Raw genomic sequence first — 19616 nt, forward strand, 5'->3', positions numbered from 1 at the left:
TGCAGTGTCTCCTTAGACATGGACCCAGACTCTGTGATTCTGGGGAGCGACTCACATGGGCTCTGCATATCCTCAAGGGTGTCAGACCCCAACACACAACCATACTCAAAACACATATGCTACACTTTATGGCTGTCGTTTTTGAGGCAGCTGGCTTAGATCTATGTGCCTTGGCTATCCTTGAATTTACTCTCCTCTGCTTTGGGTTCTGTCAGCTGGGGTTGCAGTATGCAGTGCTACAGCGTGAAGTACCATGCTGGGCCACTGATAGTGATTTTAAAATAATTCTATCAATTCTGGCAAGTTTAGAAGCACTAATATCAATTTATTTTTAAGACGTATTTATTTACATGTGTCTCTGTGTCCGTGTGAGTGTATTTGTATGTGAATGTGTGGGTCCACGGGCTTCTGTGTGAGTGGAGGCCAGAAGAGTATTGGATTCTCTTGTCTCTCACTCTCCCGCCATTCCCTTGAGGCAAGGTCTCTCCCTAAACCTGAGGCCACTACCTGCTGGCACCAGCAAAGCTCTGGTAAGCACCTGTCTCCACCAATCTGAGACCTGGACTTAGAGACGTCTGTGGGGCTGCCAGCTTTATGATACCCTGGGATTTAAATTCCAGTCCTCTTGACTTCAGAGCAAGCACTCTTAATCTACTCAGTGTTCATTTCTTCTTCCTAAAAGTATAGAGGGACTCTATTGGGTGGGGCCATGAAAAATAACTTTCAATTAGAAAAGGGGCTTCCTGATAAAAAGAAAGTTTGCAGATCAGCCGTCCTTAAAGTGATTTTAACCTAGGAGATCATGAGAGCTGATGCATTTTGGAGTTTAATGTGTTCAGGCAGTGGACTAAAGTGCATTAGAGAGATTGCCTCATTCTGTCACTTTATGAAACAGGTGCTGTTATTATCATGATACTCCACAGTTGACAGAGATGGGGCGTGGTGACATAAGTACAGCAATTTGTCAAAAACACACACTAGAAAGAGATGGAAGGCAGATGGGAGGCTGGCGAGATGGCTTGCAGGTTACAGGGGGCTTTGCTGCCAAGTTCGATTCCAGGGACCCATAGATGGAAGTAGAGAACTGACTCCTGCAAGTTATACTCTGACCCCCATATGTCATGTGTGTATACATGAGTTCATGCACACATATAAATAAATCAGCAAACAGATAAGTCATAAGATCTGTGAGCTATCCAGAGAGCTTTTAGAATTTTTACTAGCAGAGAGAACTGTCTCAGCCAAAGAGTTCTTAGATAGCAAGAAAAAGCTGTCTAGAGCAGAACAGAGCAGAACACACACACACACACACACACACACACACACACACACACACAGAGAGAGAGAGAGAGAGAGAGAGAGAGAGAGAGAGAGACAGAGAGACAGAGAGACAGAGAGAGAGACAGAGAGACAGAGAGAGACAGAGAGACAGAGAGACAGAGAGACAGAGAAAGAGGAGTTTGGAAAGCCATCTTAGCAGAACCTAGACTGCCAGCTTAGATCCACAATTTGACTTCAAGTCATTTGTTTTTGTGGCTCCCACACACCCCTTTCCTCAGGAATCCTGACCTAGCTGAGTCTGGTCCTTGGCAAACTGGGTCTGGGTGGCTGACTCCAGTATCCTTGCCTTAATGATGCAGCACCTGCCCATCACCAGAGCAAAGCCTACTGAGAGACACAAACTGCACGTCTGATACCTTCAGGAAAGCGGAAGACATCTGTACCTAGTCTGATAGGAGCCAGCTCATCCATCTCATTCCCACGTGTTCCTGGAAACTTCTGTTTGTCTCTCCCTTAGAAGCCCCAAATCTCTACTTTTCTTCACAGTTGTCTGTGTGAACAGTAATGAGCAACACAGCATTTTAAGCAGAGTGAAGATAAAAATAATGAACCTTGTCTGGCCTTGCCTTTCTTTTAGGCTCAGGAAGAACCACCTTTGCTGATCAGATCAAACCCACCCCAGCAGTCTTGAACAACTTGCCAAAGCAGCCTTGAAGCCAAACAGCCAAAGGGAAGGGACATTGGTCCTTTATCTCCAGTAGACTACTTGTCTCTGTCATTTGGTTCCATGTCAACCATTAGCCGGAATTAAAAAAAAAAATCTAATTTTTAAATAGCTATGACTAGGGCCAGTTAGATGTCTCAGTAGGTAAAAGTGCCTGCTATGCCAAGTTGGCAACCTGAACTTGATCCCTGAGTCCCACACACGTGCCCTAACTCTCCCACCGACCTGCCCCCACCTCCACATACATTGATAAATATTGTCTATACTTGAACATGAGTAGAGTCCTTTTCTGTGAGTCTTCTTTATACTATAGCAACTCTCTGCAGTGGTCTTTGTTGTAAGCAGTCCTTATAAGTATACAGTATTTAAAGTGCTCTGGAGCACACAATAGGTTGTTTATAAATATTATGCCATTTCATAGGTTCCATTTGAGAGACTTGAGCATCATATCCTTAGGGGTTATGGACTTGATTGTCTACGGATGCTGAGAGACCACTTCACACATGATTGCAAACTAAGGCAATTACCCCCATCTTGGTTATGATGGGAATTATATTCCCTCTTCCCAGTCAGGGACTGAGTATGCAAGTATGTAACTTGAGTGTACTAAAATGTACTTTTGAACCCACATTAGGATATATATATATATGTGTGTGTGTGTGTGTGTGTATATGTATATATATATGTATATCTCACATATATTATATATCACATATGCCATATATACCATATATATATACATATATATACATGTACACACACACACATATATATTTTTTTTTCATTCTTCAAGAAGGAAAAAAAAAGCAGACATACCAGTGAGCCAAAGTGAAGCTCCCATGACTCCTCCCCCAAGTCTACTGTGACTCTTCATGCATAAAGATGACAATTATTGAAAAGTGTTGGTCCTTGACTTTCTGCCCCATAAATTATCTGCAGAGTGTTACCGAGAGGGGTTCAGACTGGCGTTGCTTTCATCTTTCAGTGCACTGAAAAGATTTTTTTTTTTTTGCTTACATACAAACAGTGCTACCTCATCCCAGAATCTCCCACGAGGAAAATGGGGCAGAAAATTGCTTCCCCTCACTGTTTTTCTTTAGCTCCCCCAGCATGTCTCAAGCACTGCTTTCAGACCTCAGATCCTGAGGGTTCAGCACTTCAATAAATGGTGTGGATGTGTGGAGGGATGCTTACCTGGATGTAGATGGGAGCTAACAACTTGACTGCCTTTTAAAGGGCTGCATTTAAAAATGAAGTTTCCATGAAAAATAAATAAATAAATAAACTTTACACTATCCACAGTTTATTGAGTTAGCCCAGAACACCTAAGGTGACAGCTTTTATAGCCTAATTTTCACACATTAGCCTAGAGTGCCGTGTTACACATATAGGCTTACGCATCTCTAGATGTGTGTTTTTATGTCTTAAAGGGGTAGAAGGAGAAGGAGAAAAGCAGGAGCTGGAGCATCAATGGTTGCAGAGTGAAACATGCCTCCGGGGATGTCGTACATATTTTACACATGGACCACAAACTTAGCTCTATATCAAAGAGGAAAATAACTCTGTCAGTTTACAGAATTTGCAGGATAAAATCAATTGCTCAAGGGACATTAAGCTCTTTTTTTGTCACAGATCTGATTAGGCTATCCCCTGGTGATCAAACTGTGGTATCGTATGCTATGAACTCTCTGCTCAATTTCTTTCTTTACAGGAGAGCCAGTGAGTTTCGCTGGTATCTGTGTCAGCCAGGATCTCCTCATTCCAGAAGAAGAACTGCAGGGGTCTGGGGTATCCTTGTGTATCAACCAGGTACAGACAATGCAACTGAAGCCAGAATGTATAATGTCAATAAAATGTTCTGGATGGTTATGATCTACGTGGACAGAGTTACATGTTGCCACTGGGTGCGTCACACGTGGCTTTTGGTCATCTGGCAAAGTTCTTGATTCCTCTTCAGCTGTCACCATAGCTATTAGAAGGAAGACAGAACTGAAAGTGGGGTGGGAGAGAAAGACAGGGAAAATCCTGGGGACGGAGTGAGGAAGAAAACCACTTGCTCTGGAATCTAGTTGCAGCCTTTGCCAGCATCCGAGTGAGGGTTCCAGCACTATCAACAACCGGGGGCCATTCTCCTTCCCCATAAACCTGCAACTTTCTAAGATACTCATCAGAAACCGAATTTACAGAGAAAGACGTGCGCTATACCCATGACAACCCTAGGGACCCTGGTTTCACCTATTGGATTAAAACTCTGACCCAACTACTCTGGGACTGTCTCAAGGATCCTGCTTATCAAAGGAGACGGAAGGAATAAACTGCTCCTTAGCAACCTTTCAGGATTAAACTTGAGAACTGGTAGAAGGATCTGTATGCCACCACCAATACAAAATATTGTTTATTCTTCCTTGGAGAAGCTACACTAATTCCTGGGTGTATCTGACGGTTCTCTACTCTTCCTTGGAAGGCCACTCCCGTCTTTGGGTGGGCGTGCCCTACTTTCTAAGTACCTCCCTTTCTTTTACCCTTGTGCAGAACTTGTATTAAAATATATTTAATAAGATTTCTAACTCTGCTTTACCTTATCGGGTAACTCTGAATTTTCTTAGCATTGAAGCTAAGAATCCTGGTTTGGGCCTGAATTACGGTCCCTAGAAATTTAAGGGAACTCCCCACCCAAGACCATCAAGTGTGGCTGTGTGGATTGGTTTTTGTCCCCCTCACCCATGGCTGGCAATAACAGTAAGGGAAGGGAAGAGAGATAAAGATTAGAGACATTACATGAATATCTCACAGTACTGGGGCTCGTAAGTGGTAAGTCTGAATTCAACTCGCTTCTGACCTTGTGCAATGCAGCTTGGTATTCCTACAATTTAATTATAATGGGTTTTCCCTTGGCTTCTCACAGTCGCTTTCCATTTTGTATTACTTCCTTCCAAATGCCACACAGGACTAAAAATCATTTGGAAAAACAAATCAGTCTGTTGATCCTTTGAGTAGATTTAATACTCGAGTTGAGAACAAAAGCCAAACAGGTCTCAATCCTTTTTACGCTGTTGGTAGCAACAGTGTAATCGGAGATCCTGAAGAGCCGGGTGTAGATTTCTGTTGTCTAACACGTTCTCATTAAAAACCACTTATCTGCATTCCTTTAAACAGGAGCCTGCTCCTTTTATGCTTAGGGTTTTGTTTTCCTGTGTGCATCTACCAGAGTCCACAGGTACACTCCAACTCCACACTATCCGTGGTTCAGGTACATCATATCTCAGCCATTATAGATGAACCCAGACTGTGAGAATCTCCCTCAGGAGGAACCTTTCTGCTGGCGTAAGACCAATAGTTCAGCCTGTGCCAATAACTGACTGAGGCTTATCCATATAATTAAGAACACCTGAGTGACAGCACAGCTCCCAGCATAGAGCGGCTGGGGTTTCACTCAGTCTTATCCAGGTGGAAATATGAAAAGCTGGTCCACTCTTCACTGTGAATGATCAGGTAGCACTATTTAAACCAAGGCGTGGTGGCACATGGCTATAACTCCAGCACTCAGAAGACAGACAGGAGGGTCAGAAGTTCAAATCCACTCTCAGCTATACATCAAGTTCCAGGCCACCTGTTCTATATGACTCTGTGTGTGTGTGTGTGTGTGTGTGTGTGTGTGTGTGTATACACGCGCGTGCACACGCGTGGGTGCTTGCGTGTGTGTGTCTGTCTGTCTGTCTGTCTGTCTCTCAAAAATACTATCCATTTATTTCTTTCTGTGACTGGGAATTATTGGCAGTTAGGAAAGCCTTTCTCTATCATTAGGGGCAGGGTGGTGGTAAGGGGGATAGGTTCCATCACCAACATTAAACAAAACAAAGCAAAACAAAACAAATGCTCTGTGTAGTTGCTATGTCTGTAATTAGTTTCTAGGGACTGCTCACTTTGCTCTGACAAAAGCCTGCAATGAACCTTCTTGTTCATACTTCCTTGTGAGCATTTACAGCTTCCCGGAGTATACAGTACGATAGCGCATTGAGAATGCATGGAGTGTTGTGCACTATAGCCTATGGTACAGATTATCAAATTCTCTCCCAGTTTCCACTCACTCTTCGAAGTGGTGTGTGTATTAGAGTGGCCCGTATCCCACATCCTTGTCAGTGCGTGGTTTTACACAGTTATTATTTACTTTCCCCGCTGTGTGTGAAGTATTTCTTCATTGTGGTTTCAAATGTCTTCTGATGTTTAGAAAGCCAGTTGGCAACTCACTGAAAAACTGTCTTCTGTTGTAAACGATGTGAGCAATGGAGAAGAATGTGCTCAGTGAGGCCCGTTGACGACAGGGCAGAAAGCTGGTTATTATGACCCGGGCTTTTACCACTGTGCTTACGAAAAGACTGATTTCTATTCGAGATTTGACAGCGCTCAAAAAAAAATCCCCTCATTCTATAGTTCTCACCTCCCATTATTCATGTTTAGGAATTTGGGACTACCTCTGAGCAAATGTCAGGACAAACCCCTTCTTGAATGGGAAGGCATCTGCTGAGAAATGTGAAGGCTGGCTTTAGACAAGGAACACTCGCAAAGATGTTTCTAGTTACTAGGGCAGGGTAGAGTGAAGCTCAAGATTTGGTCAGTATGGAGCAGAGCCTGGAAGATGGGGGTGGGGGGGACTGGCAAAGAGGCCCTATGAGGATGAACCCTGCCCTTAAGTACAACCACATCTCCTGAGAGAGAGCAGCTAATTAGTTACATTTTAATCTCTGTTGATTTTCCCTTTGTTACCTCTGAGCTTGTTAAGTAAGCCTCTCACTAATTTGGCTGTGTTTCCCCTCCACTCTAGGAAATGGAGAAGCCTGTTCTAAGTTCACTTGAAGCCAAATTACAAAGGAGCAGACGGGATCCCAGAAACAAAGATGGCACCAGCTACGATTTAAGATTCCAAGAAGATGAATCTGGAGTGGACCAAGATCTGGTGTAGAGACTTACACCCTGTGTCAGCCAGCTGCCTGTGACCGAGACAAACATCTGAGATGGGTCAATTTAAGGAGAGGAACTGGGAGATGGTCCGGATGGTAAAGCACTTGCTGTGTAAGAAGGAGAGACTGCGTTCAGGTCCCCAGTACCAAGGTAAAAAGCTGGCTGCAGTGACACAGTTCTGGCTCTAGGAAGGAGGAGAACAGGTGATCGTCCTGATTAAGCAAGCTCCATGCTCAGTGAGAGACGTTGCCTTAAAAAATAAATTGGAAAGCCAGTGAGGTGCTTTTCTCACTGCTGTGACAAAATATCCAACAAGAAGCAACTTAAAGGAGGAAGGGTTTATTTGGGCTCACAGTTTGAAAAGATACAGTCCACGGGGCAGAGAAGACATGAAGGCAGGACTAGAAGAGAGCTGGTCACATTGTATCAGCATTCAGGAAGTAGACAGAAGTGGGTTATTATGTTCGGTTCTCCTTCTCCCTTTTATTAAGTCTATGACCCTAGATGATGATGATGCAGCCAAGGTTTAGGGTGAGCCTTCCCATCACAAGTGTGTATTCTAGACATGCCTAAAGGCCATTTGCCTCCTACATGATTTCAGATCCTTTAATACTGAAGATATTAACCACAGCAGAGAAATAGATGAAGATACGTAACATACCTAATATCCTAGTCTCTCTCTCCCTCTCCCTCTCCCTCTCCCTCTCCCTCTCTCTCTCTCTCTCTCTCTCTCTCTCTCTTTCTCTCTCTCTCTCTCTCTCTCACACACACACACATCCTTCACAGATGAACAGGTGTGCATACATACAACATATATACAACAAGAAAAGGAAGAGAAATGTTTTATTTGGGCTTACAATAATGGAGTCTGTAGAGAAGTGTTCCTGTTGCTCTTACATCTGTGGTAAGGCAGCGCACCTCAGTAAGTAGTTTGTTTTAGAGTAAAGCCATTTATCATTAGACAGGAAAGCACAGGATGACCCAGAAGCAAAAGCAGAGATGGGAAGGAATACACTCCCATTATCCTTCTAGCTCCTACCAATACACTCCCATTATCCTTCTAGTTCCCACCAATACACTCCTGTTATCCTTCTAGCTCCCACCAATACACTCCCGTTAACTTTCTAGCTCCTACCAGCTGCTGTAGTGCTAAGCAGAGGACCAAACCTTTGGGGAACAGTCTAGAATGCTAATTGCCATTTTAATTTTGCAAGCTTTTATTAAGAGCTTTTATTGGGGTTTATTACATAGTCTTCCTTATACAGGCTGATATAGTAGGGTAAGCTCTGGCTCACAGAGCTGTGAATAATCCCTTTATTCCATTATTTCCAGTACAAAGGCATGATGACACAGACAGAGAGGATCTTTAAAGTTTGGCAAAGATGAGCTCAAGTTTGGAGAAGCCTGTGACCTTGGGCAAATTCCTTAACCCTCCAGTTCTTTAACTATATAATAAGGGTAATGAGGCTGCCTTACAGTTAATTGAATTATATAGGAAAATTTACACAAAAGCTTTTAGTATGTGCCTGGGACACAAAGCTATGAAACAGACACCAGCTCCTTCCCTTCCCATGCCCTGCACTCTGCAGCTAGTTTTCCCACAGCTCCAAGTACTGCTGTGACTCCTAGCTAGGCCCAGAAGCCCCTTGGGTAGGTCTCTGGGCAACAGACCCTGTGTGAATCCATCAAAACTGACCTCTTCCTTGTCAAGTTTCCGACCTTATCTCTACTATTGGGTAACCACTGATTTATAATGATTAACTCAGCATTTTCTTTCTTCCCCCCCCCCCCAAAGAAACACTTGCTGCCTGTGTATTTCAAGTACCAACCCCTGTCCCCAGAATGCAATATCCAGGGACAGTGGCAAATTTGGGTGCCCAGTTCCATTGATGTCCTCATCTACTCTTAGGGTCACCACCTCTCCTTATAACCAGATAATACTTAGGACCGACCTAGTGATGGAACTATAAATATTTATGACCCTCGGTGGCTCCCGTAGGTGGTCACTAGTGCATCCCTCAGTTACCATTTCAAATGTTCCCCAAGGGCAGTTTTTCTTCCAGGAAGAAAAATGCAGCCCCTGATGAGGAGTGTGGATGGGGTCTCAGCTCCTTCCCTTATCCATGGACGCTCAGCAAGCAGGAAACTTTCTCCCCTCAGGCAGGACCAGCTCATGGGGAAAGAGGAGATCAAACATGCTTCATCTCTCACCTTGGCCTTCTGTCTTCAGGGCGGCAGGATCTGAGAGAAGTCCTGTTTGCTCACTTCATAGCGTTCTTTTGCCGTAGGTGGCTGCTGGCCGCTCAGGCTATCACTCTGACATATTTCTCTAGTTTCTCATAAAGACTAAAATACCATTTAAGTCTTTTCCCAACAGTCCTCAAACCATGTGAGTATTACCAAGCATGAAATTATCAGCGAAAAACTCAATTTTGAGGAGCTGATTCTTAGGGAAAAATAAGAAAGAACATGTCTCCCTGTTAGTGCTGAGATTGGCTTATTTATTTTATTTTATTTTATTTTATTTTATTTTCCTCAGTAATTTAGTTATTGTGCGCTTCTTAATCTTTGGAGATTAAGCTGAGTTTTTCACCTAGACTCCAATTTTCTCATAAATCTCTTCATTTGGCTTAATTTAAATGTTTTGGCCAACTTCATGGTTTAATAATGGGAAGTAAAATTGGAGCCTTAATGACTCCTGAGAACGGAATTTTCATTTCGTCTGGAATTAAAAGAGCTGTTAAAGAGGGCGGACATCCCGTCAGACAAGCTGCTACTACCTCTGCTTGTGGGTGCCAAGTGCAGCTAGATATTATAAGTTGCTTTACACCCAGGGTAATTCTCCAATCTGATTACTTGAAAATCCTTTTGAATCCACCCCTGCCTCCAGTCCCCTGCTTACTGTGCCCTATTGATCAGCTATGAACTCGGAATTGAATGCAGGCCACCTGAGAAGCGCCCAGCTCCCCCATGTGCCCCTCACGTGCTGGCTGTCAGAGCCAAGGCAAGTGACCCAGCTTCAGCGCAGGCTGTATATAATGGGGGCCCTGAGCCCTCGATTATCAGATAACTGGGCAGCAGAGTACTATTTCAACACTTTAACCAGAGCAGCCTTCATTTAAGAGAAGTCTGAAAAGTTTTTAAAGCCCCCTTTTTAGTAAGTTTACCACTGGAGAGAGATATCCACATCATGGCTACATGGCTTCGGATTCCCTCTTATCCCAGAGCCGAGAAGAAACACTATCTGGGCAGCTCCCCTCGTGAAGAAGGAGGCGCCATGGATTCTTTGGCTTGTATAGAATATAGTGGGTCCTCTGAGACGGCTCATGGGAGACCGTCCGGCACCAGGCAGAAGAATGGGAGCTGGGCTTGCATAGAGTGATCCATTCTCCTATGAATTCACTGGATGGGTAGAAAAAAGAATCTCACATTCTCCAAGTATGCCCTTCAGTTGTATTCCAAGCCACCCTTCTGTACCACATGTCCTTCTAAGCAAGGACTGGCCTGAGATTACCCACTCGTTGTCCTGGGCTTCTCTTTCCTCATTGATTATAAATGTTTCCGGGGCAAGAAGCTTGCTTTATAGTGTGTATGAGTGTGCATGCGTGTGCATGTGTGTGAGTGTGTGTGTGTGTTTATTCATGCATTGATTGGTGATTGAGTCAGAAAGTCATTCCTTATTCCAGCATTTCTACACGCAGAAGAGTCTTGTTTCTCTGAGACCTGGGGCTCCTGAGAAATGTACCCTTCCTTTTGATGACAATCATGCTGGGTCTGTCTTATGTATGTGTGAGAACGTGCTGACTCAAAAACACTAATAATCTTACCAGAGGACAAAATGACAATAGTAATCATCTTCGGATACTGACATCTGGGTTGTTTTCTGTATTTTTCCCTTTTATATCTGTTGGATATGTATCTTACTTAACTGGTTGGCTTTGTTTAAAGAACTTAAGATATGGCTTAACTGATATAGTAGTGGAAGTTTCACAAAGCCAAAATAAGATTCAGAGTCGCAATAAAGGAGTTTCTCAATGTTGACCGCTGTGTTCTCGGTATCTAGGGCAGAAGCCTGCGAGCAGAGGACTTCTGAGGCCCATGCTTGACCTCAGAACACGAACTTACTATCAAGCTTATTAATAGACGGCATACCTCCTGCTATTGTGCCTTTTCAGTCCCGTCTTTTGTTATGTCTTCTATGATGCTGGAACTGCGTGTTACATATTTATACAGTAAGAGAGTAAGTATGTCATGTGTCGTATTACTTAACGGCATCACAGTTTGTACATAGATAGACCCCCATATCTGATCCCACATGGATCCAATGTTGGACAAAAGTTGGACGTAAAGAATTTTTATAAAAAATATTAATGACTTAATTTTGTTTGATTTTGTGAGACCAGGTTTTCCCGGTAGCCCAGACTTAGAATTCTCTGACCTCCTGCACACATGCTCTTCTCGGAGGCTGGGTAGAAACCAGAGAGCAACTCTGCCCGTCAGTCTTTAGGTTCCTTACCTCATTTTGGGTTTTTTTTGGTTTTCGTTTTGAGGCAGGGTCCCTCACTGGCCTTGAACCCACAAAGTAGGCTAACCTGGCTGGCCAGTGAGCCGCAGAGATAGACTTGTTTCCATCTCCCCATTGCTGGGATTACACACATGCAGTGAGTACCAGACCTAGGATTTTTCTACACTTAGGATCAATCTCAGGCCCTAGTTTCTGAGTCAGTACTGTGCTGACTTAGTCAGATCCCCAGCCCTGTGGCTACTATTACTGCCATAATTCTCTTTGTAGGATCGTCATCACCATGCTATCAACTAGCTTCCAATAAAACTGACTTCCAACCAAATATCAGAATCGCCTATGAAATGGGTGTGACACCTTGTGAAGTCGTTGGCCAAATGGGTCCGGTAAAACCTCCCAAACATCACAGACTATTGCCAAGTCAATTAGTTACTTCCAGAATCTGATAGTAAGCCCCTATGGCTGAATACATAAATTACATCACTGAATATGGAGAGAGCAAACTGGGGTCCAGCCAGAAGCTTCACTCCTGCTGACGAGCACTCGTGGCACCATGAATCAAGTCTGGAAGGTACCGTGCATGCCACCAGACAGAAAAGTCACCATCAGTTTAAGCCAGCTACCAGTTCTGAAACCCGCAACAGAGGCCTGTCTGCAAGACACCAGGTTCAATAGAGACACAAAAGTAAACAGCCATTTTCTTAAAAAATTGGATTTAAGGTCCACTCCGTGAGATGGAACCCATACTCAACACTGCTAAAGTGGCCAAGAACCTGAGACTAGATAGGTGCCAGGTCCTAGAAAAAAAACAAAAAACACTACTAATATTAGGCTAAATGAACTGATGGTAGTGTTATACCCATGGATCAGAGCATCACCCAGCCCTCCTTGCTGGACCTTCTTCTTGCAGTAGTCGGTAATTAACACACAGAGACTCACAATTGGACTGTGTGTAGGCAGAGACAAACTGTGGAACTCTCGGTCTCAAATGAGATGTTTTCTGTAAAACTCTTCCTTCAAGGCTCAGGGATCTGTATGGAAGAGGGGGGCAGAGAAACTGTGAGATCTAGAGGTGATGGGTGACTCCAAGGAGACAGAATCTTTCTGACACAGCAGGGCTGATCCACCTGTGAACCCATGGACACTGTAGCAGCAAGCGCAAGACCTGTATGAGTCCAAATCAGACAAAACACCAGCACTGACACAAAGTCTCACCCCTCACCAAGAAGCTATTTCAATGGATAATTGCTGAGAAAGGGAAAATCAATTTTCTCCAATGTGGTATCACTGAGTATATATATTAACCACACCCTAGGGCAGGACCCATGTCCAGGAGTAGTTGACCAACCCAGAATGGACACCATGCTTTTTTTGTGTGCTTTTTGTTTTATTTTGATAGCTTTGTCTACTTGGGTGTATTTTTTTAAGTTTATTTATCTGTCTTTATTTTAATTTAAAAATTTCTCTTTTTTAAGGAAGAAAGAATATGAAATTAGATGGGCAGAGAGGTGGGTAAGAATATGAAATTAGAGAGGTGGGTAAGATTTGGGAGGAGCTGAGGGAAGAAAGTCTGTGATCAAACTATATTGTATAAAAAGTATTTAAAATAAAAAAAATAAGAAAGAATCACCTATCCTCTGGTTAGTCTGTATCTGATTACACTAGCTCACATATTCTAGTGACAGGTGAACACATTGCTTTGTACCCATGATCTTCCTTGTCACCCCTGAGCAAAATAGATTGTCAGCTCTAGCAAGTTTACCAGATAAAGTCTCCCACCTTTCCCAACTGACCCCATCCATCTTCATACTGCTTGGCTGTACCCACAGGTGTCCCCCTTCCCTATTAATATACGCCTAGCATTCAGTAAAGGTTTATAATTTCAAATTTATAGCGCTGCATTTTTTTAACCACAATGGCTTGAGTGTAGTCCTTAATGGTCAGGGACGAAGCAGCCAACTACTGGAGCCTCTTCTAGATACTTAAGTCAGATGGCAAATTTAGAGCTATAGAGGCTGTACACAGTTGTCCTTGGATTTATTTTTGTCTGATCACTGGACCTGACTTTCTTACTCTGGGGCTGGAGTGGGGCTGGGAGGGAGTATTGGAGCCACTGGATGCTCACTTCAACTAAATAACTGCCTTGGCTGAGTTGACATAGCTACACTTAAGCCATAAACCTTCACTGTTATTAATAGTAAAAACCATTGTGAGAGACCTTAATAAAATGGCACTTCTAATCCAATGCCATCTCTTAAGAGATATGTATTTGTGAGCATCATAGAAGAAAATTGAAACAGAAAACAAATGCAAAAATATCAGGGAGAAACAGGATTGCAGAGTCAGAGAGATCAGAGAGATTTATCATCAGCAAAAAGCAGAAGCTGGTGAAACATTGAGCTAATGTGGCCCCTGGCCAAGTCTCTGCCCTTTCTGGAACAATCTGCTCAGGTGAGCTCAGAGGAAGTGAGGCCGAGGGACTGATTCCATTCTGGGAAGAACAAGGACTTTGCCCTTAACCCTGAATTTGGAGCCTAGCAGCCCTGCCTGCAGGACTATGGGTGTGGCATTTCCCAGCCTCGAAACAATAAGATTTAACTCAGAGGAAGGGAGGGAGATGCTACTTGGAGAATTACAGGAGCGAATGCTTTGCCCTATAGACCATAGTGGGTGGGGCGCAGGTTCTTCAGCAGCCTTTCTTTTCTTCCATCTGAACACCAACACTTAATCAGAAAGGGGCAGCATTTTCTTGAACTTGTCAAAATGGGCCAGACCTCCCCTTACAAACACTTGACCTGCTAGGACTATAATTTGCTGTTCTTCAAACCACGATGCTATTTCCACATTTTAAAGCCAACCACCAGGGGAAGTAGACCTTTTCCTTGTGAATGCAAAGGGCCCCAGGTTGGTTTCAACTATATTGGCAAAGAAGACTGTTTCTGAGCAAGTACCACCCTGATGAACTTCCATTAGGATGGATCGTCCACAGCCCAAGGTTTGATCATTTCATCTGGGATTTTTTTTGGGGGGGGTCAGGAAGGGAGACAGGAGCAAGTTGGCTTTTCTCAGAACAGGCTTAAGAGTCAGGAGACTGGATTCTTGTAGCCTGTGTGGAAGACAAGCAGTCACCGGTAAGTAAATATCCCCTTACCCTTCAGGTGGGTCCCTAGCCACCTGCAGATATTATCATCTTGCCCTCCCCACAGACCGAATGACCAGGAAAATGAATGATGTCACACTTTGGCTTGTTATAAATTATTAAGCTGCTCCTGGCTCGGTTGCTTTGAATCAAGGGTGCATTAGCATATCCCTGCCACTCACTCGCACACTTGTTACAGTTTTATGTATATTTGCTCTCTGTCTGATTTGCCTCATTCATTCATGAATTCATTCATGGGACTCAAGCATGTGCCAGGAATCCTGTCCCTTGTGAAGGAACAAAAGGCACATTTTTCCACACTCCTAAAGGCCTTGCTAGGAAAGGGGGATGTGGGGAGAGGGACAGCACATATCATGCCGAAGAGACGCAGGAAGCCATAGGAGTCATAAAGGGAGGCCCAGAGTGGTGGAAATAAGACATGGTTCTCTCTACTTTAGATGTGCTCATGGGGAAATAGCATTTAAACCAGGGCTTAAATATGGGCAAACTTTAGCAGGTAGAAACTACCAGAACAAAGGCAGGAGGAACAGCTTGACATCAAAAGATAAATGCAGGTGGATCTTTGGATAGAGTGAAAGGGAAGTGAGAAGCTGTCAGGAGGCTGAATTCAACAAGAGCCTTGGATTCTCTTCAGACAACAGCAGCCCCAGCAACTTGGCTGCTCCATCACATTAAGCAAAAAGACAGATTATCTGAATTTAAGTGTCTCTGAATTCTGGACTTTGTATCTAGTTGGAACACGCAGTCTTTAACAAGTCCATTGCTGTGTTGGTTTGAAGGTGGTCTTCTGTGAGGAACCGGTGTAGCTGTGAGTGAGTCTGGGGTGGAGAGCGGTGCCCTGGCCCTCTCCTCACTGGGTGCTCAGTCACTCCACCACAGAACACTCTGTAGCATGGCACACTCAAGCTGGAGGAACGGTGGGTGAGCTTCAGTTGCTGAGAGTGGCAAGCAGGTTTTAAGAAGTCAGCTCAGGCACGGCATAACTCAACTGAAACTAGGGAACGAAATACCTCCTGCCGCATGCATCTGCATCTACATTGAGCTTAGAAATAAATGACACCGAAAGCTATTAAGTAAGAACTGAGCTGTGGGAAGTCGGAAGCCCAACTCTGCCTCCCAGAAGCACAGGGTAAAGGCCCAAGTGCTAAGAGGTCGTCTTCCACCATGTATGAACTAGCACCACTGTGCTCTGTTGCCACACACACTCACATACAAACACTGACCTCCAACTCTCACATACACGTTTATACCACACTGACACACTGGCAAGAACTTGTCTAATCTGTGCTAGATTGTCACACTTACTGCACACTCACACACCACATATATGCCATATGCTCTCATACCACCATGTTCCTTACAAACCATACACAGTACATGGACAATACACACAAGTGTGCGCACACACATTTCATACTCACATATACCCCTTTAAACCCACTGACAAGAACCTATTCATCTATGCTAAACTGCTATCCACACATACCAAGCTCACACCTCACCCCCCTCATAAACACATTGACACAAAATTGCATGTATTTGCTAACACATACACAGAATGCAAACATAACACATATACAACACTGTTACACATTTCACAGTCACACATACCTTACAGACAGACACAATGGCAAAACCTTGATGGTTTTAGTAAACCATCTACATGCCACACTCAGTGCACACATATGTGTGTGCACACACATACCACACACAGACACACCCATCAGGTTTTAGTTTATAGAAAACAAGGGTAATCTGCAAAGAAACACGGCTTTGTCTCCTGCAGAACTATTTTTATCTGATGCTTTTTAAGCTAGTTTGAAAGTCCTGTCACATGAGAGCTGGTGGGTACACACAGTGTCTGGGTAACGATGGCCTGAGCCATTCGCCTGCCTGTGACTTCGCTGCATCGGCATTCACATTTCAGCAAGTTTTCATGATTTAAAACATTTCTCAGTCCACAAGGTATTCTAGGATTACAGATGATGCGGAAACGGAAGTGACTCGTACGTTTAATGGAAAAGCCACTAAGAATCTAATCGGAACAATTCAAGTAGAATAACTTTCCAGGCAGACTCCATGTGCTACGGATAACAGGACGGTTTAATGGGCTGAAAGGCAGCACCGTTCAATGTCTCTGTATGTTAGAAATGGGAGGGGTTTTTTCCACATTAGTTCCATATTGGCTCCACATTTTCAGTTCTGTATCCTTACTCCTGTCCTCCAATTTTAAACAGATTCTCTTCATAAACAGCTCAGAATGGCTGCTGAGCATAGCAGCATTGCACAGGGCGAGGCTGATGCCTCCACAGCCAATTCCACCAATACAATTTAAAGAAGCCTGGGAGGGAGACAGCGGTGGACATCTCCAAGTAACAGTGGCAGACAAACATGATGAGCATCACCGGAGAGCCAGAATCCCTCCGAAAGCAGGGCTGTGGGTGGGAACGAAGACAAGGGAACCAAGGCAACCAAGAGCTATCTTTTTATTCACCAGTTTGAATTAACCACACTTCCCTCCAAGGCACATGAGGCAACGCCTTAATTTTCCAGCTTTGGTATGAGTGTGAAGGTCAGAGAACCACCTCAGGTGGTGTTCCTCGTGTGCTGTCCAATTAAAAAAAATCTATCTAGACAGGATCTCTCGTTGTCCTCCAGCTTACTAAGTAGGCTAGGCTGTGGTCATCTCCCAAGATCTTTTTTATGTGTGTGAGTGTTTTTGCTTGCATGCATGTCTGTGCACCACATGTGTGCAGGTACCTGTGGGGGCCAGTGGAGAGCAACAGATCCCTTAGAGCTGGAGTTACAGGCAGTTGTGGGGGCTGAGACTCACACCCCAATCCTCAGAGACAGCAGAAAGTGCTTCAAACTGCGAGCAATCTCTCCAGCACCCCAGCTTTTCAATATGGCTTCTGAGCCTCAAACTCAGGTGCTCATGCGTAAAAGGCAGACACGTACCAACTGAGCCATCTCCCCAGGCCCACCACTTTCTCTCACAGGTAAGTTTTATCCTCTTGGGGTACTGGATCTCTGCCTTTTGTTTCTTTGGTTCCCCGGCTCCGCCAGAGTCTAAAGTGGTGTTGTGAAATAAGAACTACCTAACCACTTGTCAACCTGTGGGGAAAAGTTTTACCCCATCCCAAGATCCTTCCATCTCTGTTGCCCTCTGACTTCTCTGACATAGCCAAGAGACAAAGCTAGATTGGGTGTGAGAAATATCACAGGATAGGTGGGACCCTTTATCTTGTCTTCCAGCAAGAGAAACAAGGCTCTCTATAAAGTGTGGACCACACACAGTCCAACCTTCACTCTGCAGTGTCACCACTTCAGCCACTGGGCCTGTGCACTAATTCCCTTGAACGTGTCACCCATTTGCATGCACACAGTTAATCTCCAGCCACATTAGATGCCCAGCTGTCTTATGCCCTTTCACGGGTCCTGTCCTGCCATCCCTGGTCAGAGGATGTTATCTCTTGTACAGCTTTCATAGGACTTCCTTCTTACCTCTCCTAGCACAGATTCTGTGGGCTGCCTCACGGTGATGCCTGGGTTATCACATCCATTCTTTGGATTTGGAGACTCCGGTGAAATGTGACTAATCATGTTCTAACAACAATGCAAGGATATCTCTCCCCTTGTTCTTAAATGCTAGTGAAGTTGTTGACCACCCGGTTCTAAGACTTGAAAGGTGACCTCCACTCCACTGGAATTTCCCCCTCTATGGGACAGGTCTTTTGGAAGCATGCCATCGTTAATCTTTGAGGCACACCAGAGGACCCCCAAGTTGCCTGCCTCTGAGGGTAGTCTCAGTTTGGTCCTGGTAGGGACTGGCATCTCTCTCTCTCTCTCTCTCTCTCTCTCTCTCTCTCTCTGTATAGGGAGTTACCTTTCCTGAAAGGCAGAAGAAGTCTTCAAAGCTGAAAGCTTCTTAAGATTTTGGTTTTCTTATGGGCAGGCCTCATAGGAAGCCTCAGCTTCCAGACACATCTTTCTGAAAGCATGTCTTCTGTGCATTCTCCAAACAGGCCTCATTGTAATAACCTGAGGGCTGACAGCCAGCCAGGGAATCAGACCTTTCTTATCATTCCCAGACTACTTTGCCTTGTGAACACCAAGAAGATAGGAAGGCCACAGACTGCTCTCTCTCTCTCTCTCTCTCTCTCTCTCAAGCTGCACCCATAGCTCCATCCTGGCCCTGTATACCAATGGGAAGTCCTCTTTGGAATCTGAAAGAAAATTAAACTCCTTGGAATCCCAAACTAATGAACTTTCACAGAGCAGTCCCAGATGGACTGGCTAGCATGATATTTCGGTCTCACCTAACCAATAAGAGGGCCACTTGGCAGGTTCCCAGCATGAATATTCTCATATGAGCATTGGAGTAGAGGAAGCCAAAAGATTTTCCAACCTCTACATGCTCAACTTACACCCCACCTGGGTTCTGAAGTAGAGATCTTGTGACGGTTGGGGCCCTGTAGAGCAATTAAAAGAAATAAAGCAAAGTATTATATTTTAATTGATGTAATCTTCGGGCTCCCAGTGGAATCTGGGGTGATATCAGGCTAGAGTTACCCTGGGTATCAGTAGATGACTATTCTGCGAAAGTGCATTTAGGAAGACAAAAAACCCCTACAAACCTGAACTCCATTAACATGCATATCCGTTTTGAGGGGTGTATGGGTGGAGGGGAGGAATTGGCTCAGGCTCTCAGACCTGAAAACTGAAAGAAGCCACCTAGACTTTGCTGGGATCTGAACAAAGGGTGAAGGGGGTGGGAAGTGAAGAGGGAAGTACAGGAGGAGGAGGGAGGCAGAGAGGAGAAGCGGGAGAGGCAGCTGGTAGGTGGGGTAGGCAGAGGGTAAGAAAGAAAGTGGGCTCCTAGCTTTAGTCTCCTTTGGAGTTTTATACGTGGGCTGTGGGCACGGGCATCCAAACTCAAAACACCTCGCACCCGTCACTAACATTTCAGG

The 19616-nt window shown here is 44.4% G+C and overlaps 1 long non-coding RNA gene across 4 annotated transcripts in view; it reads left to right on the forward strand.

Moving 5' to 3' along the window:
• The window catches only part of Gm16322, a 45141-nt gene extending 32028 nt beyond the window's left edge, over positions 1–13113 (forward strand). For 2 of the 4 annotated variants that reach the window (XR_001779126.2, XR_001779128.2), the window contains 3 exons: positions 3717–3814; positions 6828–7114; positions 11028–12200. This is a non-coding gene — a long non-coding RNA (predicted gene 16322). Of the gene's footprint in view, positions 1–1918; positions 1988–3716; positions 3815–6827; positions 7115–11027 lie in introns of those variants that run through there. The other 2 variants (XR_001779127.2, XR_001779129.2) reach the window with 2 other exon arrangements.
• The last annotated feature ends 6503 nt before the right edge of the window (positions 13114–19616 follow it).

The sequence above is a fragment of the Mus musculus genome, chromosome 9 (genome assembly GCF_000001635.26).
Source record: "Mus musculus strain C57BL/6J chromosome 9, GRCm38.p6 C57BL/6J".
Taxonomy (NCBI): Eukaryota; Metazoa; Chordata; class Mammalia; order Rodentia; family Muridae; genus Mus; species Mus musculus.